This window comes from Globicephala melas, chromosome 9 (genome assembly GCF_963455315.2).
Source record: "Globicephala melas chromosome 9, mGloMel1.2, whole genome shotgun sequence".
Taxonomy (NCBI): Eukaryota; Metazoa; Chordata; class Mammalia; order Artiodactyla; family Delphinidae; genus Globicephala; species Globicephala melas.
This window is the reverse complement of record NC_083322.1, coordinates 4,295,412-4,322,119: the sequence shown is the minus strand read 5'-3', so window position 1 is coordinate 4,322,119 and position 26,708 is coordinate 4,295,412. Positions and strand designations below refer to the sequence as shown.

The following is a 26,708-nucleotide window of genomic DNA, read 5'->3' as shown; positions in this document are numbered from 1 at the left end:
TTGGACCAGTTTCTAGATGATGCACTATTTGTCTTAATGAACAACAACAGTAACTTTAGTTTTGAAACTATTTAAAAGCCTGCTGTAGCTGAAAAAAAATCATATAGGGACAAAAAAAACTTCTCCGAAGAGGCAAGTTTCTCCAGCCCAAGAAATAGGATGGCCAGCTTTAGTTAACTCTCCTTGGAATGCTCGTGTGTTTTACCAAGTACTTTCCTTGGCTGTCACAGTCATTACCCATTTCTTGCTCCCTTGCCCGCTCTTGGGGTGATACCTGCCACTGTTGCCGTTGCCAAGTCAGCACCTGAGCCACGAATGCTCGCTGGCTGTGCTACTGCCATAATTGGAACGGAGGCTGCCAGCGCCAGTGGTCAAGGGGCTCGTGTCTAACCAGAGGGCACTGTCTCTTGTCATTGCCAAAGCTGCTGGAGCCAATTCGGCAGACATCGCGCCTCTTCCGATTCTCACTCGAGTGTTCGTGGCAACCATCGCATCCCAGGATTTGTTCATGTCAGTCAGGGCCGGGATGAACAATCCTAGAGGCAGGCACTGCATTGCAGTTGGATTCCTCTTCTCAGTCTCTGGCACGGCCTGCACTTTGCAAACTCTGCTTGAGAATTTTGACTTTCTTCTCGAGATGAGTTCTTTGCTAGGACTCTCCTTAGTACTTGTGTTAACTATTGCTCTGGTAGGCTGCTTCACCAGCCTCTAGTCATCCCTTAGGGACACTGGAGTCACCCCAAGCTGGAGTCCCAGCCACACTGGGATTTGCACACGTCTTGTTTTTCTGTCGTGGAAGGTGACACTACGGCTGATGGAGATTTGATGGCCTGGAATAATCAATATTAAAACAAGGAAGAGACAGAAGAGCTATGGGAGAGATATTGGATGGCCTAATGTATTCTGAGCCAGCTCAGGGAATCAAAGACACTTCCTTAGCAGGAAACTCCTGCGTTGAATCCCAAGGACATATGGGTGGTTCTGAGAGTGAAGGTCAGTACCGAGATGACCCAAGTTTTGCAAAACTCTAAATATCTGTGACCTAGCATGGAAACGAGGTCACAGATGGTGGCAGGACAGTGACCTCAAGGGACGGTGCTAGGAGGTGAAGCCATAAAATGAATGAGAGAAGAATGACCTTGGCAGGACTGTGAATGCTTGGAATGACTGCTTTTTATGCTTCTGGTACGTAGTTTAATGAGATGGTGTCTAAGGATCCGTGTACCTCTAAACTTTCTATGATTCTATCTAGACATTTAATGGAAAACTTCAGTTGCTCTCCTAATGCAGCTACTGCATGTCTGCTATTTTAATGGGCTTGCTTTATATCCTGAATATCCGGAGGAGGTGGAGATAAATCAGCCTGAGTTCCATCTACTCCTTCGATCGAGGGAGAGAAAGATGTCTCATAATATTGGAAGAGAGAGGCTGGAAGGTTTTCTTGCCTGTGGGAAAAGAGATGATGGGCTGAAATAAATAATGAGCATAAACTGTTTTTGTGTCGCTCCAAAACAACATGCAGGAGGGGGGACGTGGAAAGCCCTGGGAGTCCTACGTGTCTAGGAGGGTGACAAGGTTCGGACTCTTGAGTTTGGCACATTTTGGCTATATTTATAATCCCTATCCAATCGCCCTCATTTCGCTGAATTCCAACTTTTATTTCACTCACAGAACTCCTCCTCCTACTATTTTTGTAGAGTAAATCTGATTATAAAAACTTTATTCTTCACCGTTTGGCTTAATTCCTTGTGTTAAAGATGACAGTAAAAACGCATCAGTTCAGACCTGCTGCTTTAAATCCCTTTTTAGAAGCAAGTGTGTTCCTTCCTTCTTCAGCGTCCTCTAATTCGTGGTCCATAGACTAGGAGATAGATTGAGGGTTATCTCTATTCCTTTGGAAAAGGAGCGTATTATAAACCAGTTAATACTCAAATTGAGAACGCAAAGACAATGCTTAGTCTTTTTAAGAGACTAAATTAAGAAGTTCACTTTAAATCTTTTAAGCTCTCCCTTTGGTGCATGAAAAATGCTCACGCATTATTTTAAAAAACAACGACAAACCTCTTATCTCCTTCCAAAAGCAGGTTAAAAGAACCATCTGAGTCGTAACTGGCATTGATGTTGGGTTACCTTACTCTACATGGTAAAAAGTAATAACACTACCTCTCCTTTAAAATAGTGCATGTTTTTTTTTTTTTTTTTTTTGTCACTTGGAATGAGACTTGTCCTTCACCCCTCAATCAATGAGCCAGTATTTACCGAGATGAAATTCTGCACCAGATGCACCCTCCAGGAGAACACAGGGAGGTGGGAGGGGGCCCGTCTGTCCTGAAGCAGATTGATATAGGGCGGAGGAAATTGAGCCTCATTTTTTTTTTTAAACATCTTTATTGGGGTATAATTGCTTTACAATGGTGTGTTAGTTTCTGCTTTATAGCAAAGTGAATCAGTTATACATATACACATGTTTCCATATCTCTTCCCTCTTGCGTCTCCCTCCCACCCTCCCTATCCCACCCTCCAGGCGGTCACAAAGCACCGAACCTCATTCGTGTTTACATGTGAAATGTGGCCCTCACCATGAGACAGGAAAGAGAAAATCGTGCTCTCGGTGCCACCCTCCTTAGGAGGAATGAGGATTGTAAATAACAGTTAATTCCCTCCCAGTCCAGTAAATAAACAAGTTCAAATCACGTGGTTTCCAGCCCAGGGCTCTTCCATCTGCCCTGAGGTCTGTGAGCTTGACCTGGGATCATTACTCAGGGGTCCTGGCCTCCTTCCCTCCTCCAGGGCCTGCCTAGTCTTTTTCTCTGGTCTCTCGTTGTTTCTAGCTCTCTGTGCTTCGTGTTTTCTGCTGATTTGTTCTCAGTGGAAAGCCCCGGACGGAGGTCAGGGGTAGGAAGAGGGCGGGCCGGGGTCCTCATTCCTTTGGCTTTCTCTCTGCGGGGTCCAGCTGTCTCCCTCGGCTAAAAGAAGCTGCCCCTCTCCAGGAAAGCCGTCCTGCAGGGTTCCTTGCCTTCTGGGGCTTGGTAACCGCTTCCCCAGCTTGTACCAGCCCTGCATTCTCCAGTCTGGTCCCTACACTCTGTCCTCACCTTTGCAAATAAACCCTTCTTGAATTTCCCACAATTCAGTGTTCTGTTTTTTGACAGAGGCACTGACAGGTTGAAGGACCTCCTTGTTAAACTCTTGAACTAGTGGAGGGACATAAGGAGGGGAACTTCAGGCCCCGTGGTCCCTCGTGGCGGACCCATATTTTGGTGAGGACTCCTTCATTTATGTCATTAGGCAATCGTCTGACTGACTGACTTCTTACTGCCAACTTCGAATTGTTGAAGCCCAGCGCAGTTCTTAAATAAAAAATACATGCCCAGCAAATGGGACTGATTTTAAAAGAAATTGCTCGTGGTGATTTAGTGAACTGTCAGGATTCTATTTCATAAATAACAAAATAGAAATTAGGAGCATGTCAGGGCTGCATTAGTGCTCACCCATAAATAAGAATCATTTTATTAGAGCTGGTAAATTATGCTTACTTAATTCACATTGTCATGCCTGCCACTTTGCTATATATCCTGTGGGTTTTTTACTCCCTAGATGTGTTACAGTTCAGCAAGACAAACATTTTGGGTAACTGATACATTAAGAATGCAGTTATGAGTAAATAATGTTATTTTTCTGTTTCATACAGTAGTGATTGGCTTTTCTTCTGCTGACATGTAGGGCTGAGTTTCATGAAAATGGGAGATTAATGCATCCTCTGTGTGTGTCTCTCTCGCTCTTTTTAAGGCCAAGTGTGAAAAAGAAATGAAAACATGAAGAGTGTTAATGAATGTGAGATGCTGGAATAAAGGAGTCTTTGCTCTTCAGCTATGTGGCATTGATCCCACTAATGGTTTGGCTTCTGAGGAGAGAAAATCTTTGATCCGCTCAGTGAGTTGACGGTCACAGGACAGGTGGTCATGTCATGCAGACCAAGTCCGAAGGCCTGGGAAGCAGGGCATCTCCAGAAGACAGTTTCTATAAGCGTACAATCCAGACCAGGGACAAGACTGATACATTCACGAAAGTGTCAGTAACACTGAAGGGCAGCACGGGACCGGGATGAGGGTCAGGGGGGTGGGAGGTGTCTGAGGGGCCCTCCCAGAGCAGTCGAGCTTGAAGGACACGTCCAGGTAGAGACCTGTGTCTCATCTCTTCTGTTTGACAAGGATGCCCAGGTAGAGATCTATGTCTCGGCTCTTCCGTTTGACAAGGACAGTCCTTAACAAAGTTCAGCCCCGCCCCCCCCCCCCCCCCCCCGCCCCAATGTCTGCGGCATCAGAATCTCTTTACACAGCTTCTCCCTCATCCCCAGGGCTCAGTGACCTTCAACTCCCTCCTGCCCTGGGTTCCTCACCAGATGGTTCTTCACCCCTCGCCCCACCACATCATCGTCCCATCTCAAACTCTCTCCTCTTCACCCTTGAAAGCACCTATTTTTGTTCTATTTTTTCAGGCTCCTGTCTACTAGACGATAATGGGATGAAAATAATGCATATAAAACAATTAATATACTATTAATAAGTTACCCCTTCCTGGGAACATAGTGCCTTCAGCCAATGAAGATGCTCCAGGTCAGGTGCCTTGACCATCCATAGGGAAGGTGAGGAGAGGAACTCTCTGGGACCCTTCACATCTTAGCACGTGGGTGGGAGCTCCCCATTCAGGGAATGACATGCTTTCACGGGCCTTGTAAGGTCTCTTCCTGGAAGGCTCTCCCCGCACCTCCAGACCTGCCTGGGGCTGCCGGACTGTATAGACTTTCCCTTAGTGTCACACTTTTGAAAGCACTCTCCTAGCTGAATATTTTGCATTTGATCCCCCAAATGGTAAAGGAAGGTACTTTTCTCATTTGACAGCTGGGGGAAGTGAAACCAATAATAACAGAGTGTAGGACCCAGGCCTCCTGAACCAGCATGGACCCTGCCACCCCTGTGGCTTTTCTGAAGATGCCACCCAAGTGAGTCTGATTTGCTTAAGACATCTGGGCGTTAATTTCTGAAATCAGAAAAGAGGGGGGCAGACATGGTGAATGGATACATTGTTGCAGTTAGTTTAGCTCGTTGAAGCAGTCAGATGTCCTTTGTGGTGGTTGTAGTCACATCAGTGAGAGCCAATGATTTGTGCTTAAAGTTTAGTGAAACATTGTACTATATTTGTTTAATTATTTCCATTTTACAGATGAAGAAATTGAGGTTGAGACGCGCGAAGTGACTTGTCCGAGTTAACTCTGCTGGTCACAAGGCGCCAGGCTTCCCTACCCAAATCCGCAGTGATGTCTCTTTCACTTGGAGGATAAAGGAAGAACTGAATTCAAGTTATTGCAGACTACAGAATCGCTACCATTGTAGTGACTGTAGTCTGCAATTACTACATCTCTTAGATATTGAAAATCACATGTAGTAAAAGACTAATCATACACATGTGTTGGGTGTTAGTACCACAGTCCATCTCCGTATTTAAGCAGAGTTGATTGTTTAGAAAATGTGAGAAATAAACAGAGAGCTGTTTTCTGGGTCAGTGAGGGTAACCCCTACCTTGGAAGGATTAATGCAGGCATTTATAGGCAATGAATAAGAATACTGTGGCCGTGTATGTGGAGGATCCAGGCATAGCATTTAGAAGTTACAGGAACTTGAAAAATTTCCCTCCACTCTCACCAACTTGTTCAATGAACTTGACTGGGTGCTTTACAGGGAAGGACTGTACTGAAGGCCACCAAGATGGACGACACTTGTCCCCTCCCAGACCATGCGGAATTAGGAAGACGCCACGGAGAGCGCCAGCCGCAGCTGCGGAAGTGCCTCCCATGGTGTCCAGCGGGCCAGTTCTCAGGGGACTTAGTTTGTTTATTTTTTATTCAAGTATAGTTGATTTACAATATCGTGTTAGTTTCAGTTATTCATACGTACATATATATGTGTGTATATATATAAGTATATATATCCTTTTTCAGATTCTTTTCCCTTATAGTACAGAATACTGAGTATAGTTCCCTGCACTATACAGTAGTCCTTGTTGGTCGTCTGCTTCATGTACAGTATGTGTACATGTCAATCAGGGGATTTATTGAAGAGCAGAATGGACAGAATGGAAATCCAAATGTCCTCAGACCATGTTCTCTCTACAGCCTATGTGGAGATATCCTAGGTACTTACTTCAGTTATTTGCCTCTAAATATTTTGTTTGTGGAGCAACGAGACAGAATTGGGTGAGAGAACCACTGCGCTCTACACGAGGAGGCCTGAGCTCTGATCGCCATCACATTGCCAACTTGGGGAGCCTTTGGGGAGGCCACTTGAATTGAACGGCAGGACAAACTGGTTAGGATCCCACGAGAACGCCTCGTGTAAGCCTCGCCTCCGCTGCGCCTGGCGTAACCTCCATCGCATTGCTTAATCAATCCAGGCCTCGGTTTCCTCATCTCTACAATGGTGGCACCGTCAGAGCCCAGCTCACAGGTGATGGTGAGGCTCAAAGAAGCTGAAAATCAAAAACAGGGAGGGCTTCCCTGGTGGCGCAGTGGTTGAGAGTCCGCCTGCCGATGCAGGGGACACGGGTTCGAGCCCTGGTCTGGGAGGATCCCACATGCCGCGGAGCGGCTGGGCCCGTGAGCCACGACTACTGAGCCTGCGCGTCTGGAGCCTGTGCTCCGCAACGAGAGAGGCCGTGATAGTGAGAGGCCCGCGCACCGCGATGAAGAGTGGGCCCCGCTCGCCACAACTAGAGAAAGCCCTCGCACAGAAAGGAAGACCCAATGCAGCAAAAATAAATTAATTAAGTAATAAACTCCTACCCCCAACATCTTAAAAAAAAAAAAAAAAAGCTGAATAAAAAGAATAGAATAAACAGGGAGCCCTGTACGTAGCACTGGGGGTGCCCGGCACTGTCCCACCACTTTCTGTAATGTTGTTCTTCACTTCTCAGAGCTCCACCTTCCTTATCTCTACGGTGTACAGATAATAGCTGCCTTACTTCCTCTTATAAGATTCTGCTGAGGGCCAAGAAAAAACCCTCCGATAATTGTGATTTCAAGAAGAATATTCTTTTAAAATGACAAAGATATACTTGTGGTGATAATTATTATCAGCATCACTAGCCTCGGAATTCCCCTGCTTTACAGAATCCTTGAGGAGGAGTGCAGGAACCGCAGTGGGCAGAAGGATCGCATTTCACGGAAATACTTGTCCAGCAACGCGTCACCCCTCCCGGCCACCTGCTGCCCGTGGAGCCGTGCTGAGCCGTGACCGTGGAACACGGGCAGCCCAATGCTGAGGACCACCAGTGATGTGGAAAAGTGGGGATGAGCTAATGAAAATGGAAGAGGTCCTATTTTTAAAAAATTTTTTATTGGAGTAGAGTTGATTTACGATGTCGTGTTAGTTTCAGGTGTACAGCAAAGTGAGTCAGTTATACATATACATAGATCCACTCTGTTTTAGATTCTTCTCCCATATAGGTCATTACAGAGCATTGAATAGAGCTCCCTGTGCTGTAAAGTAGGTCCTTATTAGTTATCTACGGAAGACGCCCAATTTAAGCCTCGTTCACGTATTGGAAGTCTGTGCTGCAGTCTATCCTCCAGTCATACACCACGCTCAGCATCGTCTGCCCACGAGAACTTTGGGAGCGTATTGACTCAATTGCCCCCACGAGGGGTGAGCTCCCTGTCTTTGCCCGACGGCTCCCTGTCAGCAGGGGCTGCCTGTTGCCCCCTGGCAGACATGATGGGGAGGCTCAAATAAGCCTATTAATATTCAGTCAAATGCCAATAAAGTCCTTGTCCAATGTGATTCATTCACCATATTGATCTACCCTTTTCAAGCCGAGAGCAAATTAAGTGAGCATTGGCTTGTGTTACCTTGAAAACGCAGTACAGGTAAAAATCAAACTGTGATCTTCTGTGTACTTGGAAGATAAATTGGAAAGGCTATTCTTTTGGCGCTCAATTTAGTGTGCCCAACCACTGTCTGGGGGAAATCAGGGCCTCTGGCGGCATGGCAGGGTTTATCAGAAGGTGTCTCTGGATTCGAAAATGATCTGATGAACAATTCTGCTCGTGTTCTGCATCTTCTAAAAATAGTGTCAACAAATTGGCACCATCTCCTAAATATCTGCTTACATCCTATTTTAGCAGCCAACTCATGGGTTGCCAGGAGTTTATGATATACCCATCTCAAAATAAAAATGCCTCTCCCGCAAATTGTAAGAGAGATCAACAGATTGGTAGCAGGACAAGGGTTCTCATGGTGCCCAGTGGGGTGAAAGTCTCTCGGAAACTTGCAAACCCCTATTTATGGGCTGAAAAGCTTATAGAGTTTCTTTTTAAGGATGTTTTCTTTTAAGGATGTCTTTAAGGATGTTGATATTTTCTTTTAAGGATGTTGAAACATTGCTGTCTTCATGTTCAACTCTGGGGCCATTGGAGACTTTGGCCTCAGAGAAGTGGGAGAAGGAGGCGCCTTCAGGATTCACGTCCACCATCATCTCCTGAAGATGACGAGGGGATGAGGAGTGAAGGGCCTGCTTTCACATCCAGCTGGGATGTGACCGGCTTCCAGCCTGGAGCTCTGAGCATCCCTCAGGCTCTCAAGGCATCGCAACAGATGTGCAGGGAACACAGCGGGTACCAAGCCCACAGGCCTGCCCCTTCCCAAACTCCTGCCTCACGGAGCTTTGTAAAGGAGATCATCACCACGGAATTGAAGATACAGTCAGGGTAAGCTCTATTCTGTTCATCTCTCTGTTACTGAGGAAGGTTGTGAAGCAACGGAAGTCCAGGGCCCTGCTCTTTCCATTTTTGTGTTTCTCTCACACCTGCCGGAAAACCATTTTCCCAGTCCTGATACGCACAGCCCCAGGCTGCACCCTCGCGCGCACGCACACACTCTCTCACACACACTCACACACACCCCTCAGCTCTCTCTTGCTAATTACTTCTCTCTAAAAACCACAACTCAGGATGGAGAACAAAACAATCAAACATCTTCACTTAAGGTTATTCTCGTATTTTAGAGGATACTTATTAGCTTGAGTGATGGATAAGTCCAAATGTGCGAGGCATCAGGGGGTACCCCAGTGGTCTGAGAAGTCGCAGGGCACGTGTGGGGTGGGCATGGTGCTGTGGTCTTCAAGGATTTTGACTGATTTGGGATAACAAGTCGTGGACTTCACTGCAAAGCACAGGACGACAGAAAGATTTGAGGGCTGTTTAGAGACCTGGGCTTTTTCTACCACCGAGACAGGGCAAGTTATTTTAGAGGATGCAAGGCAGATACTTTGATGTGATTGACTTAGCATCAGAAAGGTTCATCTCACTGAATTTTTTTTTTTTTTTTTTTTGCGGTATGCGGGCCTCTCACTGCTGTGGCCTCTCCCGTTGCGGAGCACAGGCTCCGGACGTGCAGGCTCAGCGGCCATGGCTCATGGGCCCAGCCGCTCCGCGGCATGTGAGATCTTCCCAGACCGGGGCACAAACCCGTGTCCCCTGCATCGGCAGGCAGACTCTCAACCACTGTGCCACCAGGGAAGCCCCATCTCACTGAATGTTAAGGCTCCTACTCTGCCTGCTCTTAGCCCTGGATTGGAGGGAAGGGCAATATATCACTGGATTCAAAATTCATGGTTCTGTATAATATTTATTATTTGATGTTTACTAAGATCTGCTTTTTAAAAAAAATTTTTAACATCTTTACTGGAGTGTAATTGTTTTACAGTGTTGTGTTAGTTTCTGCTTTATAACAAAGTGAATCAACTATACATATACATATATCCCCATATCCCCTCCCTCTTGAGCCTCCCTCCCACCCTCCCTATCTCACCCCTCTAGGTCATTGCAAAGCACCGAGCTGATCTCCCTGTGCTATGCGGCTGCTTCCTACTAGCTAACTATTTTACATTCAGTAGTGCATATATGTCACTACTCTAACTTCCTCATTCTCTATGTCTATGTCTTTATTCCTGCCTTGCCACTAGGTTCATCAGTACCATTTTTTTTTTTAAGGTTCCAGATATATGTCTTAGCATTCGGTATTTGATTTTCTCTTTCTGACTTACTTCACTCTGTATGACAGACTCTGTGTCCATCCACCTCACTACAACTAACTCAGTTTCGTTTATTTTTATGGCTGAGTAATATTCCATTGTATATATGTGCCACATCTTCTTTATCCATTCATCTTTGATGGACACTTAGGTTGCTTCCATGACTTGGCTATTGTAAATAGTGCTGTAATGAACATTGTGGTACATGTCTCTTTTTGAATTATGGTTTTCTCAGGGTATATGCCCAGTAGTGGGATGCTGGGACATATGGTAGTTCTATTTTTAGTGTTTTAAGGAACCTCCATACTATTCTCCATAGTGGTTGTATCAATTTGCATTCCCACCAACAATGCAGGAGGGTTCCTTTTTCACCACACCCTTTCCAGCATTTATTGTTTCTAGATTTTTTTTTTTCTAGATTTTTTGATAATGGCCATTCTGACCAGTGTGAGGTGATACCTCATTGTAGTTTTGATTTGCATTTCCCTAATAATTAGTGATGTTGAGCAGCTTTTCATGTGCCTCTTGGCCATCTGTATGTCTTCTTTGGTGAAATGTCTATTTAGGTCTTCCACCCATCTTTTTCATTGAATTGTTTATCTTTTTGATATTGAGCTCCATGAGCTGTTTGTATATTTTGGAGATTAATCCTTTGTCTGTTGTTTCATTTGCAAATATTTTCTCCCATTCTGAGGGTTGTCTTTTCATCTTGTTTATGGCCTCCTTTGTTATGCAAAAGCTTTGAAGTTTAATTAGGTCCCATTTGTTTATTTTTGGTTTTATTTCCATTACTCTAGGCAGTGGGTCAAAAAAAGATCTTGCTGTGGTTTGTGTCAAAGAGTGTTTTCCTCTAAGAGTTTTATACTGTGTGGTCTTACATTTAGGTCTTTAATCCATTTGGAGTGTATTTTTGTATATAGTGTTAAGTAGTGTTCTAATTTCATTCTTTTACATGTAGCTGTCCAGTTTTCCCAGCACCACTTATTGAAGAGACTGTCTTTTTTCCATTGTATGTTCTGGTATCCTTTGTCATAAATTAGGTGACCATATGTGCATGGGTTTATCTTTGAGCTTTCTATCCTGTACAATTGAACTATATTTCTATTTTTGTGCCAGTACCATACTGTCTTGATTACTGTAGCTTTGTAGTATAGTTTGAAGTCAGGAAGCCTGATTCCTCCAGCTCCATTTTTCTTTCTCAAGATTGCTTTGGCTATTCGGGGTCTTTTGTGTTTCCATACGAATTGTAAATTTTATATCCTGCAACCTTACCAAATTCATTGATTAGTTCTAGTAGTTTTCTGGTGGCACCTTTAGGATTTTCTGGTGGTATCATGTCATCTGCAAACAGTGACAGTTTTACTTCTTCTTTTCCGATTTGGATTCCTTTTATTTCTTTTTCTTCTCTGATTGCTGTGGCTAAAACTTCCAAAACTATGTTGAATAGTAGTGGTGAGGGTGGACAACCTTGTCTTGTTCCTGATCTTAGTGGAAATGTTTTCAGTTTTTCACCATTGAGTATGATGTTTGCTGTGGGTTTGTCATATATGCCCTTTATTATGTTGAGGTAAGTTCTCAGTAGGCCCATTTTCTAGAGAGTTTTTATCATAAATGGGTGTTGAATTTTGTCAAAAGCTTTTTCTGCATCTACTGGGATGATCATATGGTTTTTATTTCTTAATTTGTTAATGTGGTGTATCATATTGATTGATTTGCATATATTGATGACCTTTGCATCCCTGGGATAAATCCCACTTGATCATGGTGTATGATCCTTTTAATATATTGTTGGATTCTGTTTGCTAGTATTTTGTTCAGGATTTTTGCATCCATGTTCATCAGTGATATTGGTCTGTAATTTTCTTTTTGTGTGATATCTTTCTCTGGTTTTGGTATTAGGGTGATGGTGGCTTCACAGAATGAATTTGGGAGTGTTCCTCTCTCTGAAATTTTTTGGAAGAGTTTGAGAAGGATCGGTGTTAGCTCTTTTCTAAATATTTTATAGAATTTGCCTGTGAAGCCATCTGGTCCTGTATCCTTAATACTTTAAATTTCTTGGTTGATTAGTCATTGAAAGAGGTATAAACATCACTATTATTTTAGATTTATCACATTTCCATGTTATTCTCTCAATTCTGAATTTATTCAGTTTGTAGCTATATGGGGTTCATACCTGTTCCAAATTGTTATAGTTTCCTGGTGATTTGTCTCTTTTATAATTCATTAGTTATATGCACTGCATCAAGTAAACTTTGCCTGATACTAATGATGAAACATCAACTTTCCTTTGGTTGGTATTTGTCCCGTTTTCTTCTCTTACATTATTTTCAGCACTTGTTTCAGACCAAATGAAAATGTATCTTTTATCTGGGAGGTTTTATCCAATTACATTTCCTGTGTATGTTCGTTCAAATAGGCCTGAATCTACACCCTTACTTTGTGCCTTATGTTTGCTGGACTTTTGCTTGTTTTCCTACCCTCATCCCTATACTATCTTCTTGAAAACAAATCAAGCTGTTTTATAGTTTCTATTTTTTCTCTACTGGTTGGGAAGTTATACATCTTATACCTATTCTTTGTGGTGGTTAAGCTTTATTTATTTATTTATTTTTTTTTTTTGCGGTACGTGGGCCTCTCACTGTTGTGGCCTCTCCCATTGCGGAGCACAGGCTCCGGACGCGCAGGCTCAGTGGCTATGGCTCATGGGCCCAGCCGCTCCGTGGCATGTGGGATCCTCCCGGACCGGGGCACGAACCTGCGTCCCCTGCATCGGCAGGCGGACTCTCAACCACTGCGCCACCAGGGAAGCCCAAGCTTAATTTTTAATTAAAAAACAGTTTGAAAAAAATCTCAAACTTACAGAAAAGTTGCAATTACAGCACAAAGAATACTGATGCAACAACTTTATGTAATACTTAATGTGTATTTCCTACAAACAAGGGCATTCTCCTATATAACTGCAATACAACCATGAACATTTTGGAAGTAGTATACCTGCATTCTTACCAGTTGATGCAAAGACTTCATTCTCATTTTCCTTAGTGTTCCAATAATTTCCTTTAGAGTTAAAGGATCCGATTCAGAATCACAAATAAATTGTCACCTTTCCTTAATCTGAAAAGGTTCTTCGTTTTTTCCTTGATTTTACGTCCTTGGCTCTTTCGAAGATTTTAGACCAGTTATTCTGTAGAATGCCCCTCAATTCGGCTTCGTCCAGTGTTTCCTAATTCCTGTTAAAGATGCACACCCTGAATCTAATCATACCACAGAAATGCCATGTGTTTCGTTCTTGGTATCCTACCAGGTGCTGTGTAATTCCAATTAGTCCTTTTGTGAATTATGGTCACTTTAAGCACTTGATGAAGGTGGTATTTCTCCATGTATATTTGCTCTTTTTCCCTTTATAATTAATAAGTTCTTTGTGGTGAGAGACTTTGAAACTATGAAAATATCTAATTTCCCATCAGATTTTCAATTTATTAACTGTATCAGTATAGACTCATGGCTTCCTTTTTCACTCAAGGTGTTACAATCTCTTATTAATGATATTTATTTTCATGTTCAAATTGTTCCAAATTTGGTCAATGGGAGCCTCTTTAACCTGACTGTTATCTTTTGATGTGTTCTGTCATTTTTGCGTATTTCCTATCCCTTACTTCCTATTTCTGTTACAATGATTCTGCCCCAAACCTGAAATCCGCCGTATCTCCAAGCATCACTGACTTCTTACAGTGGAGGATGATACTGAGACACGAAGATCTGGGCACTAGGTGTGCTCATCTCTAATGGGAGGTCACAGCTCCCACCACCCAGGTGACACAGTGAGAAGTTAAATGTCTGTTAATTTTTCTCTTTGGAGTTTAATTTGAGATGAGCCACATCCACAGGGTGTTTACACCTGGTGACAGCCAGCACTCCTCAGTTGACTATGGGGAGTCTCAAATGGCAGGCTCACAGGGAAGGCAGAGGCTTGTCTACCTGAATACTCTTCATGGGCCCCATACAGACAATCAATTTTCCTACCACCACACTGAGCCCAGGCTTAGCTGGAATGGGTGTGGGGGGAGTCTCTTGGGGTCTATGTAGGTGCTTAGTAAGACCTGAGGGTAACTTTTGGAATAGTAAGTGGAAAGCTTTCCTTATATGGGGACTGTTTCTAATGAAATCTTCCTTAGCGTGTCAGGAAGTGGAACACATCGCTAGGGACCTTGGCAGTGGTGGGGGGGCATCATGGACATCTGAACATTTAACAGTGGGAGATGTGATTGTTCTGGAAGATGCCTGGGTGCAGCTGTTAGTGACCCAGGATCATTCAACATTTGGAGACAGGAAAAGAGCTGGTATCAGGTCCAGTGGGGCCGAGATGGCTGGGAGAAACTAAAGACAGAGACTTCTTCCCCAGGAGGGAAACAATGGGAGGAGTAGACCTCAGAGAGACAAGAGGTCTTGGGATTGTTAAGAAAAGAATGTCCATCGACAGATGAATGGATAAAGAAGGTGTGGTATTGATATATATATACACAATGGAATACTACTCAGCCATAAAAAAGAATGAAATAATGCCATTTGCAGCAACTTGGATGGACCTAGAGATTACCATACTAAGTGAAGTAAACCAGAGAAAGACAAATATCCTATATCACTTGTATGTGGAATCTAAAAAAAAAAAATACAAACGAACTTATATACAAAATAGAAATTGACTCACAGACACAGAAAACAAAATTATGTTTACCAAAGGGGAAAGGGGGGATAAATTAGGAGTTTGGGATTAATATATACACACTACTATATATAAAATAGATAACCAACAAGAACATACTATGTAGCTCAGGGAACTGTATTCAATATCTTGTAATAATCTGTAAGGGAAAAGAATTCATATATATATATATATATATATATATATATATATATGAATCACTTTGCTGTACACCTGAAACTAACACAACACTGTAAATCAACTACACTTCAATTAAAAAAAAAAGGAACTCAGATTAGGAGATGGGAATGTAACAAGACCCGGTTACCGGAAGTGGGACCCGGGTAAGCTGGTAAGATGGCGCAGTGGTTAAGCCCAGGGCTGACTTCCTGCCCTTGAGTTTGGGCTCCACCTCTGTCGACGGCTGTGATCTAGGGCACAGGGTGTAACCTCTCTGTGCCTCCATGACCTCTTCTGCAAACTGGGATCGTGAACCAGCCACACCACAGGGTCGTTGGGAGGGTGACATAACACAAGTTAAGGTTTAACCAGTGACAGACACAGATGTTAGCTGCTATTTTCACTTAAGGACAAAGCAGAAGGCCAGTCGTTGGAACCAAGGCCCGAGGTCAGGCCAAGTTTTCAGCCAGTTGGACTCGTTCTCTCTGCTTGGACGTTGAACTTGATCCAAGGCTTTGAGGAGAGGCAGGTGGGCAGGGGGCGTGGTGGCGGCGGGGGAAGAAAACTCCCAACTTGGCAGCTGGAGCGTGGAGTGTGTCTCAGACTATCGCTTCTCCCAGGGGCAATGATGCTCCCTCGTTGGGAGCCACTCGGTGCAAGTCCGCCAGGCCTGTGTCAGTTCCTCCATCATCTCGGGTTGGACTTAGGGAGTCACGATGTTTTCTATTTCTTTGGAGACAAGGGAAAGCCACGCAAACATGGCAAACAACGGCCAGTTCTGCAAGCATCTTTCCTCCCCTCCCCACCTCCCTTCCCCGAAAGCACTGGAGCAAAGGGAATGAGAGTAAATTGAAAAGCAAACTCACCTTACAAGCACATAAAAAAGATCAAATGCAAGGGTGGGGGAGGAGAGGAGGTTGCGGACCAAACGGCCGGGACTTAGAGAGACTTAAGAGGAATCCTAGGATTGAGCCATAAAAATTTATGGCATCCTAGGAATAGCTGAACGTTTCCACGTTTGTGGTGCTGAGATTTTATGAGCCAAACAGGCGATCTTTAAAGCTTGTTTTCCTTTGCTCTTCAATAGGTTAATTAAGCTTGGACTTGAGGCTTCAGGTTGTTTGAAAACTTGAGATTTACAACAAAACGACCCAAGTAACCTATATAACCAGTGAAACAGGTAAGGACTGGATTGGTTACGTGCGCGTCCCCAGTGGGCTAATAATTTGACACCCTTTCAAAGCAAAAATTTTAATGTTTTTCCTTAGCCATCACTCAGAGCATGCTGAAACAAAAATCTTTAAGCTGTGTTTGGGACTCCCCTGGTGGCGCAGTGGTTAAGAATCCACCTGCCAATGCAGGGGACATGGGTTTGAGCCCTGGTCCAGGAAGATCCCACATGCCGCAGAGCAACTAAGCCCATGCGCCACAACTACTGAGCCTGCGCTCCAGAGCCCTCGAGCCACAACAACTGAAGCCCTCGCACCTAGAGCCCGTGCTCCACAACAAGAGAAGCCCCGCTTGCCGCAACTAGAGAAAGCCCATGCACAGCAACGAAGACCCAACGCAGCCAAAAATAAATTAAAAAAAAAAATCTTTAAGTTGTGTTCACACATCTTCTGTTGGACAGTGGTTACCACGGAACATTGGATGGTAACTCATCGTTCTGAGGGTCAAGCCTAGTGAGCTCCCTGACTCGTGGTGCTGAGGGAAACCGCCCCCACCCCTCTGTTTCCTCTGAATGACGTGATGGGTCCCCTGCCCACTAGAAGCTTCTGGTATGTTTAAATGAGCTACGGGCTTAGACTTGAACACTTGGGGTGAAGACAGGCACAGAACACTCTCATTCTCCCCGAAGCAGAAGTTCCTACCGGACACCCAATCCCTCCAGCTCCACAGAGGCCTGCCCTTGACTCACGGCAGACACTCTGTATCAATATGGCAACCGAAGCTGCCTCTGTCCCAACGACTTCTTTATGTGTGGAATTTCTCCAAGAGGCATGAAAAATAAGTAACTACATCACAACTTAGTGTCTTTTCTTCTCTGTGTCCACTGTGTTTGATTAGTCTTCAGCTCCGGGTCCAAATTTTACTAGGTTACAATGTCTGTGGGCTGTTCAGCTTCCAGCAACCTTTTAGACAGGCCATTTAAAGATTCGCGGGACACCATCTATAAAAGTCATGGGCGTTGCCTCTTTGGATGAGGAACAAGAAATAGTCAAGATTTTCCAGTTCAAGTTCTTCATTTTACGCATGGGAAAAGTGAGGCCCCCAAGGATACAGTGACTGGTGCAAAGCTACTCCATTTCCTGCAGAAGACCTGGGTCTCGAAGCTGGCTCTCCCAGATCTCACTTCTGCTTTCGTCCCACACGTGGCAGGGATGCACATTCTTAATTATTCTATTAAGCAGATACAGTCAGCACTAACATTTGCACCAGGTCCAATGTTAGCAAGTATTAGCACTAGTCAATCAGTGCTATTATCATCCCCATGCCACCGAGGAGGAGCCCTAGAAAGGCTACTGACTTGCAAGGGCAGAGTTTGTAAAAGGCTGTGTGCCCTGAGAGCACAGCAGATCTACCCCAGAGTCCGTGCTCCAGCTGCCCCCGTGCTCTGTCATCTCCACCGTTCCACGCTACAAGCAGGTATATAGGTGTCGGCCCTTGTCACAAATTCCAAATGAGGTATAATATCTCCATCTGGAAAGACAGACCTTAGCTCAACAGGCAACATCAAATCAAGGTTTGACTACGTATCAGCTCGAAAGTTACTTTTCAGGAATGGTTTTCTTTCCAATGTTAAGATTCTTTGAGAATCTCAAAAAAAATCATTTCTTTCTCCTCATTGTTGCCTTGTGGGCCGAAGGAATGTTAATATATTTATCTTCGGTGTCCTAATTATTCAAAGGGTTATGGGAAGAGAGAGCTAGGCTGTTTTCCCATGCAAGTCTCAGCCAGGAGAGTTCTTTTTTCCCCTTGATATAGAAAGCAAAGCAAGAAACATAATAATTCTCAAAGATGACTCACACCTGCTAAGATTCCTGTGTTATGGGCAAATATCAAAGCCACCAGATACTTCGGCTGTTTTTGGCTTCCTCAGCTATTTTGTGATAGAATGGAGGGGAATGATGTGAAGAGAGTCATCTGATTTGAGGTTGGAGTGAAGGTAAGTGTTTATCTTAAATCAGTATGAAAAATCCTATAGTTCTTTAGGGGTCAATCAGCACTATTAATGAAAAGGCGAGGTGAATACACAATGAGAGCTAATGGGTCTTTTTAAGACGTTTCACCTGGGATTTAACCCACAGTCTGCCACTCTTGGGCTATGTGAACGTGGGCAAAGTCATAGCATTTTTTTGGCCTAGACTCTAGAAAATGGACTTATTCTGAATGAACATGACTATGTTTTTGGGTTGACGTTGGGACACGTGCATGGGAGCTGTGTGAGAGAGAGATGCATGTTGGGGGGAAGGTAGCATGGCCCTTCTTGCCGGGGAGAGGAGGCTCCGATGGGGAATTCACGTGGCAGCTCAGGGGGTGGACAGGTGGTGGACCACCTTAGCCTGGCGAGGAAAGGGCTGTCATTTCATTTTATTATTATTATTATTTTTTGCGGTACGCGGGCCTCTCACTGTTGTGGCCTTTCCCGTTGCAGAGCACAGGCTCTGGACGCGCAGGCTCAGCGGCCATGGCTCACGGGCCCAGCCGCCCAACGGCATGTGGGATCTTCCCAGACCGGGGCACGAACCCGCATCCCCTGCATCGGCAGGCGGGCTCTCAACCACTGTGCCACCAGGGAAGCCCAGGGCTGTCACTTCAGCAGAGTGCCAGCCTCTGGGACTTTGGTAGAAGAGGATGCAAGTCACCCGTGCCTCTGATTTTGGCCATGAGAACGGTAATTGGAAGCGATGAACAAAGTCAGTTAACAATATTCACGAGTCCGTGAGAAAAGACCCTTACAGAAGGCTAAAGGTGCACAACGTGTGAAAAGAATCCTCAAATCATTTTAGAGACATTTGGTGAAAATTGAAAATGTCCCATCATAACCAAACTACAAATTTCAGCCACAAATAGAAATGCTAAGTGAGAGGTACAGTGGAGAAGGGGTAGAAGAGTCGAGAGAGATGGGAACAAGGGCAGGGGAGGGGAAAGGAATTACGTCGGAGGGAAATGGATTAATGGAAAACCCAACTAATGAGGCCCTCGAGGTGAGCTCCCCCCGTCCCCCAGTACCACTGGGAATTGGGATTTACTCTTGAAATGGTTTTGGGAGAAAGGGCTCAGACTTGTGGGGAGAGCGTCAGGGCAAGTTTACTGAGCTTATCAAAGGGGATGTCTCTGCCTGTCCTCTGTGGGAATGAACCCTGGGGTATTCGTCAGCTGGGGCTGCCATCACTAATGGCACAGAACTTAAACACCAGAACTTTATTTGTTCACGGTTCTGGAGGCTGGAAGCCCACAATGAAGGTATCAGCCGGGTCGGTTCCCCCAGAGGCCTCCTTGGCTTGCAGATGGCCGTCTCTTCACCAGGTGCTCACAGAGCCGTCCCTCTTTACACAGCACTCCTGGCTCTCTTTCTGTGTGTCCAAATTTCCTCTTCTTATAAGGACACCAGTCAGACTTGATTATCAACCACTCTAAGGACATCATTTTGCCTTAAACACCTCTTTCAAGGCCCTATTTCCAAATACAGTCGTGTTCTGAGGCGCTGGGGGTTAAAACTTCAACATAGGAATTTGGAGGGGGCGGACACAACTCAGCCCATGACACCGGGAAAGAGGGAGAACAAAGACTGCGATACACAAGTCCTGTAAAAGAGGAAGGCATGTGACGGGTGCTGAAGGAAAACAAAGCATCCATACGATATAAGACATAGAATAAAAAGTCGTCAAACAGTACAGTTCTCTTGCTGTGATTAAGACTTCTTTTGGCCCTGGCACCTTCAGAGACTATAGACTCCAGTGATGAAAACTCAGAAAGCATGCCAAATGTGGCCTGAATCAACACCCCTCATTTACTTCCCACTTAGCTTCACCAGAGGAGTCTTGCTGACTCTCCGTGACAGGTAGGCATCCTATGGTCAAAAAGATTTGTGGTAGGTTATGAAAACATCAGGGGATTATGTTCTAGTATCAGTGGTAGCCAGACTGGAATTATTGCATCTTGACGTGGTACCGTGGTGATGTCTCAGTAGGCTGAGCAAAGATTAAACTCCAAGTGTTATACAGAGAAAACACTTGTCATAGTTCCCTGCTGTCACGTTACTTGCTGGACACCATTGTCTGACCCAGGCCTGGACATCACAATTTTACATGCTGGGGAGCCCCTGGCTTTAGCTAAGACCCTCTCTTTCTGGAAGCAACGTTTGCTAACAGGCTCACGTTCAGGACACTTGTTTGTTTGTCTTATGGGTCGTTAGCCGTATTTGGATGGGCAGGATGGAGGCTTGTCTTAAGAAGCTTCCCTCTCATCCTTCCGCTGCCTGCACCTGCCAGCTAGCTCTCTGCCTCAGAGACTCCTCAGTCATCTCTTGTTGTCCTGAAGTCTGAATGTTTGTTAAAAGTAGGTGTAGCAGGTGAGTGATAGTTCAGACAGGTTCGTGTGCGTAATTTCCTTCACCTTGGCTAAGGCAAGGTCCATGGTCAGAAACAAGAGTTTCTGGCACTTGGTGTTTTGCGAGTAATTGGAGTCTGGTGGTTACCGTCAGGAGAGAGATTGTAAATGGAACCGAAACAGCTCCACGTCCTTGTTTTTTGTTTCATTTATTTTCTCTATCGTTTTCCTGTTTTGAATTGCCTTGATTTCTGTTCTTAGAGTCATTCTATCCTTCCTTTGGGTTTATTTTGCTCTTCTTCTTCTAGCTTTTTGAAGTGGGAGGTTATATTATTGATTTGAGACTTTTCCTCTTTTCTGATACAGACGTTCGTGCCGTTAATGTCCCCTCTACTACTACTTTAGCTGTGCCCCACGAATTTTGATTTGTTCCATTTTCATTTTCTTTCAGTTCCATGTATTTTAAAATAATTTCCTTGAGACTTCTTTTTCACCCAAGGATTATTTAGACGGGTGCCATTTAGCTTCCGAGTATTTGGAGATTTTCCTTTTATCTGATATTTTTTTCCAGTTTGACTTCATTGTGGTCAGAGAACACAGTCTATGACTTCACTTCCTCTAATTTTGTGAGGTTTGTTTTACAGCTCAGGACAAGGTCTATTTTTTTTTTTTTTTATTATTTGGCTGCATCAGGTCTTAGTGCGGCACACGGGATCTTTAGTTGCAGTGCATGCACTCTTTGGTGTGGCGTGTGGGCTTCTCTAGTTGTGGTGCGCAGTCTCATTAGTTGTGGCACGGGGGCTTAGTTGCCACGTGGCATGTGGGATCCTAGTTCCTCAACCAGGGATCAAACTCACGTCTCCTACATTGGAAGGTGGATTCTTAACCACTGGACCACCAGGGAAGTCCCGGATAAGGTCTATTTTAGTACATTTTTTTCATGGACACTTGAAAAGAATATGTATTCTACTGTTATTGGATGGAGTATTATATAAATGTTGATTGGATCTTGTTGCTTGATGGTGTTGTTGAGTTCTTCTGTATCCTTCCTGAGTTTCAGTCTAGTTATGTCAATTGTTGAGAGATGGGTGTTGCAGTCTTCAACTATAAGTAGAGATTTATCTGTTTCTCCTTTAGTTCTATCAGTTTTTGCTTCACATATTTTGCAGCTCAGTTGTTTGGTGCATACACAATTAGGATTGATATGTCTTCTTGGTAGATTGACCCATTTACTGTTGTATAATGTCTCTTTCTGTCTATTAATTTTGTTTTGTCTGAAGTTTACTAATATCTGATATTAATATAGAGACTCCTGATTTCTTTTGATTAATGATTGCATAGTACATCTTTTTTCATTCTTTTACTTTCAAATTGCCTGCATGTTTATATTTGAAGTGAGTTTATTGCAGACAACATATAGTTGGGTAATGTTTTTTTAATCCACACTGCCAACTTCTTTCTTTAAACTGTTATATTTAGAGCATTTACATTTGAGTCATTATTGATATGTTAGGGCATAAGCTTGCCCTTTTATTTTTGCTTTTCATTTGTTCTCTTTGTTTTTCATTTCTCTGTTTTCATTTTCCTGCCTTCCAATGGGTTTATTGAATTTTTTTTTTGGATTTCATTTTGATATATCTATGATGCTTTTGAGTGTAACAATTTATATAGGTTTTTACTGGTTGCTTTAGGTATTGCATTATATTTATATATATATATATATATATATATATATATATATGTATATAAAGCTTGTCACCTGTATTGGAGTCATCATATTACCAGGTTGAATGTATTTATCTTGTTTTGTGTGTTTCCAGAAACTGTGGTTTGGTGTCTGCCATTAATTTTGGAAATTTCTCTACCATATTTCTCCTGTTCCCTTTTCTCCTCTTCCAGCATTCCAATTATGTTTATTTATTTTTCTCCATTAGGTGAGAAAGAAGGCTGGAGGGGGTTGGAGTGGGAAGAATTCTCTTCCACCTGCTGGGATAAATTTCTGACAAAATTTTTTCCCCTAGAGTAGGCTTTTGTTGTGAAACCAGTCTGGGCATATTTTGCAATGTTTACTCCTCTCCCCCCGTCAGAGCTGTGAGGGGAACTTTCTCAAATCTTCTCTGTGAGAACCTGGTGAAGTTTCTGGAGGAAAAGCCCATGGAAGTGTGGCTGCACCTCCCTCCAAGCTTCAGCCCAAAGGAGTTTCTTACGCTTATGCCAGTAACGCTCAGCCTCCAGCAATCCATCAGAATTATCACTTAGGTGTTCTGCCAGTTTATGGCTGCAGGTAACGATCTCAGCTGTGACTCTTTGTAGCCACAGATTTGGAGGAGGGGGCGTTTTCTCTGCCACTTCAGTTCTCTAATGGGGCCAGTAAAAATCTTTGATTTTTCAGTATGTCCAGCTTTTTCTGGTTATAAGGACAAAAGTGACGACTTCCAAGCTGTTTACATATTTGATCCGAGTCTGGAAGTCTTTCACACTATATTTTCATTGTTGTTTACTTGAGTTCGTTGAAGGAAGAGACTGCAAGTTCAGGATCTAGGATGCTGACTGGAGAGAAAGTAAGATTCAAAACTAATTGGGTAAATAAATTAAATGCTCCTTTGAAGGGGCTAAAGCCATCAGCATTTTAAAGATGGGAAAACTAGAGTTCAGATATTAAACAATTTAGCTTAACAATCAGTAGGGACCATATCCTGGGACCTTTGATCCAAATTTTATATTCTTTTTTTTTTTTCTGGTACGCAGTCCTCTCACTGCCGTGGCCCCTCCCATTGCAGAGCACAGGCTCCGGACGCGCAGGCTCAGCGGCCATGGCTCACGGGCCCAGCCGCTCCGCGGCATGCAGGATCTTCCCGGACCGGGGCACAAACCCGTGTCCCCTGCATCGGCAGGCGGACCCTCAACCACTGCGCCACCAGGGAAGCCCCAGATTTTATATTCTTGCTGTAAGCAACCTTTGTAATTTAATGTTATACTACATTTACTCAGTGCTGTATAAATTAAAGGGAGGGAAAAACGATATGTGCTGAAGTAATGAGGACTAAATTTATAGAAGTTATTTATAGAATATATTGAACTAGATTCCAAAGGAGGCTAGACTTTACTTGATTGATGGGACAGAGGGCTCCAGGTGTTTTCTAGGGAACAGAGTAAGAAAAATGAGCATTGCTTGATGGGAATAAGCCACCACAGGAAATGAAGCTGGAGAGTAAAGTGGGGCTAACCGTCTCATTTGAAAATTAAAAATAATTCCGTCTTGTGTTTCACAATCTGGACAAGTAGTTCTTGGTTTCATGTCAGAGTGACCAGGTGGTTAACTCTTCCACGGCATTTAAGATTGATAGTGTTAGCGGGTCTCTCCTCAGTGACTTGCCTCTCCTCCTGCACCATGAGGTCCTAAAAATCAGAAAACAAGACTTATGCATGTTGTTCTCTAATGCAGCACCCAGACAGTGCCTTTTGGAGGGGGCACATAGGAAGGCTGTGTGGAAAGAACGGATGCCTTGCCAGGGTGGCGAGTACTGTGTCTGCCTGAAGGTTTGTGCGTCAGTACCCGGAAGCAGGTAAGAATGAGCTGACGTTCCCGTGTGGATGGAAAGGATGGGCTAAAGAAGGGCAATGCGAATCAAGAGAGGCTTGAGGCACCAAAACAGTTTCAGAAATTAATGACCCAACTAACTCCTCGAATTGTAATAATGCTAAGAGCCTTCCAGAGATGCACCTTTAGGAAAAACACTCAAATACGTTTGGGGCTTGAACATCCCAGCCAGACTAGTCACAGACTGTCTTACGATCAAAGCAACGGGAGCTAGAGGAGGACTTATCTTCCTCCTTTGCCTTCCGATCCACAAAAGGTCTCTGAGGCCCAGCCAAGAGAGGCTGCTTGCTTGAAGCTAGACATGTCCACTGGTCAGTGATGTTGCCTCCTGAAGAACTTTGGGCTGTAACCTTGGAGATGACGGTGGTCTGTCGGGTGTGGAAGCGGTGGGGTCCTGGAAATCTGGGGTATAGTCTTTGAGCCAGCTTCTTGATATGGTGTTCTCAGAGGGGAATACCCTCTGTCTTCCAAATTCTTAATTCCTTTCTCAGCTCAAAGAGTCAGACTCTTCGTCTCGACCATGAAATGATGTGGATATGATGCTTTCTAAGTGTGGCAATGAAGAAGTAGGATTTAGGTAAAGCCATGGATTCATGACAGACAATTAGGACTGAAGCGTGAGAAGTAGGCCATCTCAGGACACGTGTATTACGAAGTACTTCCCACTATTAGAAGTTTTCTAGAACGCCCCTGAAAGATGGCAGCTTACTCACAACTTTATTAATAGCTCCTGTTCCAGGGAGTTTCTGCCTTATAAGTCACCTGAGCAACATGGTGTCATAGCTGGAGTTGTCAGGAGTTTATGGAGATTAAATCTGCCTCAATAGAAGAAAGGGAAACTAGGGATAGCTGAGGCTGAGGAATGAGGTTGATATTGTGGAATATTATGGAATAAAAACGTGTCCTGTACAAAGGGTCTCTTACAGCCATCTTAGAGATGCTTAAGTAGGTAGCCAGGGGCTCATGACCAAGGTAATAAGGAATAACCCTGAGCTTGCAAAATAAAGGCTAAAACAGGAATGGTGGGCTGGAAAAAGACAAGAAGAGGATTGTGGAAATCAGGGTGAAGGCAAAAGAATGCAGCCAAGCTGGCCGGCATGGCATTCCAGAGCCAGGGACTTGGTAATATCTCCCTAATCCCCCTCTGCAGTGTCTCTGATCCTTTGGGAGCATCTCTCTGCCTAATTATGCAGCCATGTAACTGTCAGGTAAGAAAGAAAATTAACCCTGTTTAGGCAAGCATCTGGCAGATGGAGGAGAGATTCATTACTCCCAGAAATGCATCTTGCTTCTGTCAACCTAAAGAAAGTGAAATGTTTTCTCCTGGAAATGTAATCATGGAGGTTATTCCATCACACTTTTAAACTTCTACTTTCTCCCTAAAGAACTTTTTTCTCCTACTTGGAGATGTTGCAGAATCCATTATTTGATACGATGCCGGTTGTTATAAGTAACATTTCTTCCTGCACTAACTAGATAGAAATGCTCAATTTAATATATTGGATTTGGGGAAACCATTTTCCCATCTTCTGCAGTTAATTGTACATTATAACATGTTAATTATAAGTGTAAATATTATGTCAAGGGGATTCAGGGAAAATATGCAATGACTTTCAAAAGGAAATTCAGAATCTATTTGTGGTTGGGTTTTTGGTGTGTATGTGTGTAGTTTCTGTGATGTCTCTTTTCCAAGGTCAGAGCTTCTCCGAACTGCCTGCTGTAGGTGTATAATAAAGAGGTAGGTAAGGAACAGAGAGCTGTAAATGGTAGATATGGGTTTTACCTAATATCCGTCTCTTTGACACACAGCCAACTGGAGGAAATAGCAGGGTATCTGTTTTCGTATTTTTTTCGTACACTCTACATCCATTGTGATTGTGTTTATGTCATCAGGGTACCACAAATTCCTTAAGCTTTTTTCAAGTATTTGGAGATTTGCCTGTTGATGCTAGAGCTGCAGCAGCCTAATATTCTTCTTTTTTAAAAAATTGAAGTACAGTTGATTTACAAGGTTGTGTTAGTTTCAGGTGTGCAGCAAAGTGATTCAGTTATGTGTGTATGCGTGTGCATCTGTATATACATATTCTTTTTCATATTCTCTTCCATTGTAGGTTATTACAAGATATTGAACATAGTTCCCTGTGCTATACAGTAGGTCTTTGTTGTTTATCTATTTTATATACAGTAGTATGTATCTGTTCATCCCAAACTCCTAATTTATCCCACCCCCTCCTTTCCCCTTTGGGAACCATAAGTTCGTTTTCTATCTGTGAGTCTATTTTTGTTTTATAAATAAGTTCATTTGTATTATTTTTTAGACTCCACCTATAAGTGATATCATATATTTGTCTTTCTCTGACTTCACTTAGTATGATAATCTCTAGGTTCATCCATGTTGCTGAAAACGGCAAGATTTCATTCTTTTTTATTTCTGAGTAATATTCCACTGTATCTATGTACCACATCTTCTTTATCCACTCATCTGTTGATGGGCATTTAGGTTGTTTCCATGTCTTGACTATTGTCAGTAGTGCTGCTATGTACATTGGGGTGCATGTATCTTTTTTTTTTTTTAACATCTTTATT

The 26,708-nt window shown here is 43.6% G+C and overlaps 1 long non-coding RNA gene across 1 annotated transcript in view; it reads left to right on the top strand.

Annotated features, from left to right (window-relative positions):
* The first annotated feature begins 7,408 nt into the window (after window positions 1-7,408).
* The window catches only part of LOC115851886 (uncharacterized), a 39,286-nt gene continuing 19,986 nt past the window's right edge, over window positions 7,409-26,708 (top strand). The window contains exons 1-6 of the long non-coding RNA XR_009565229.1: window positions 7,409-8,761; window positions 16,056-16,148; window positions 17,954-18,134; window positions 18,624-18,863; window positions 23,270-23,469; window positions 23,967-24,087. This is a non-coding gene — a long non-coding RNA (uncharacterized lncRNA). The remainder of the gene's footprint in view (window positions 8,762-16,055; window positions 16,149-17,953; window positions 18,135-18,623; window positions 18,864-23,269; window positions 23,470-23,966; window positions 24,088-26,708) is intronic.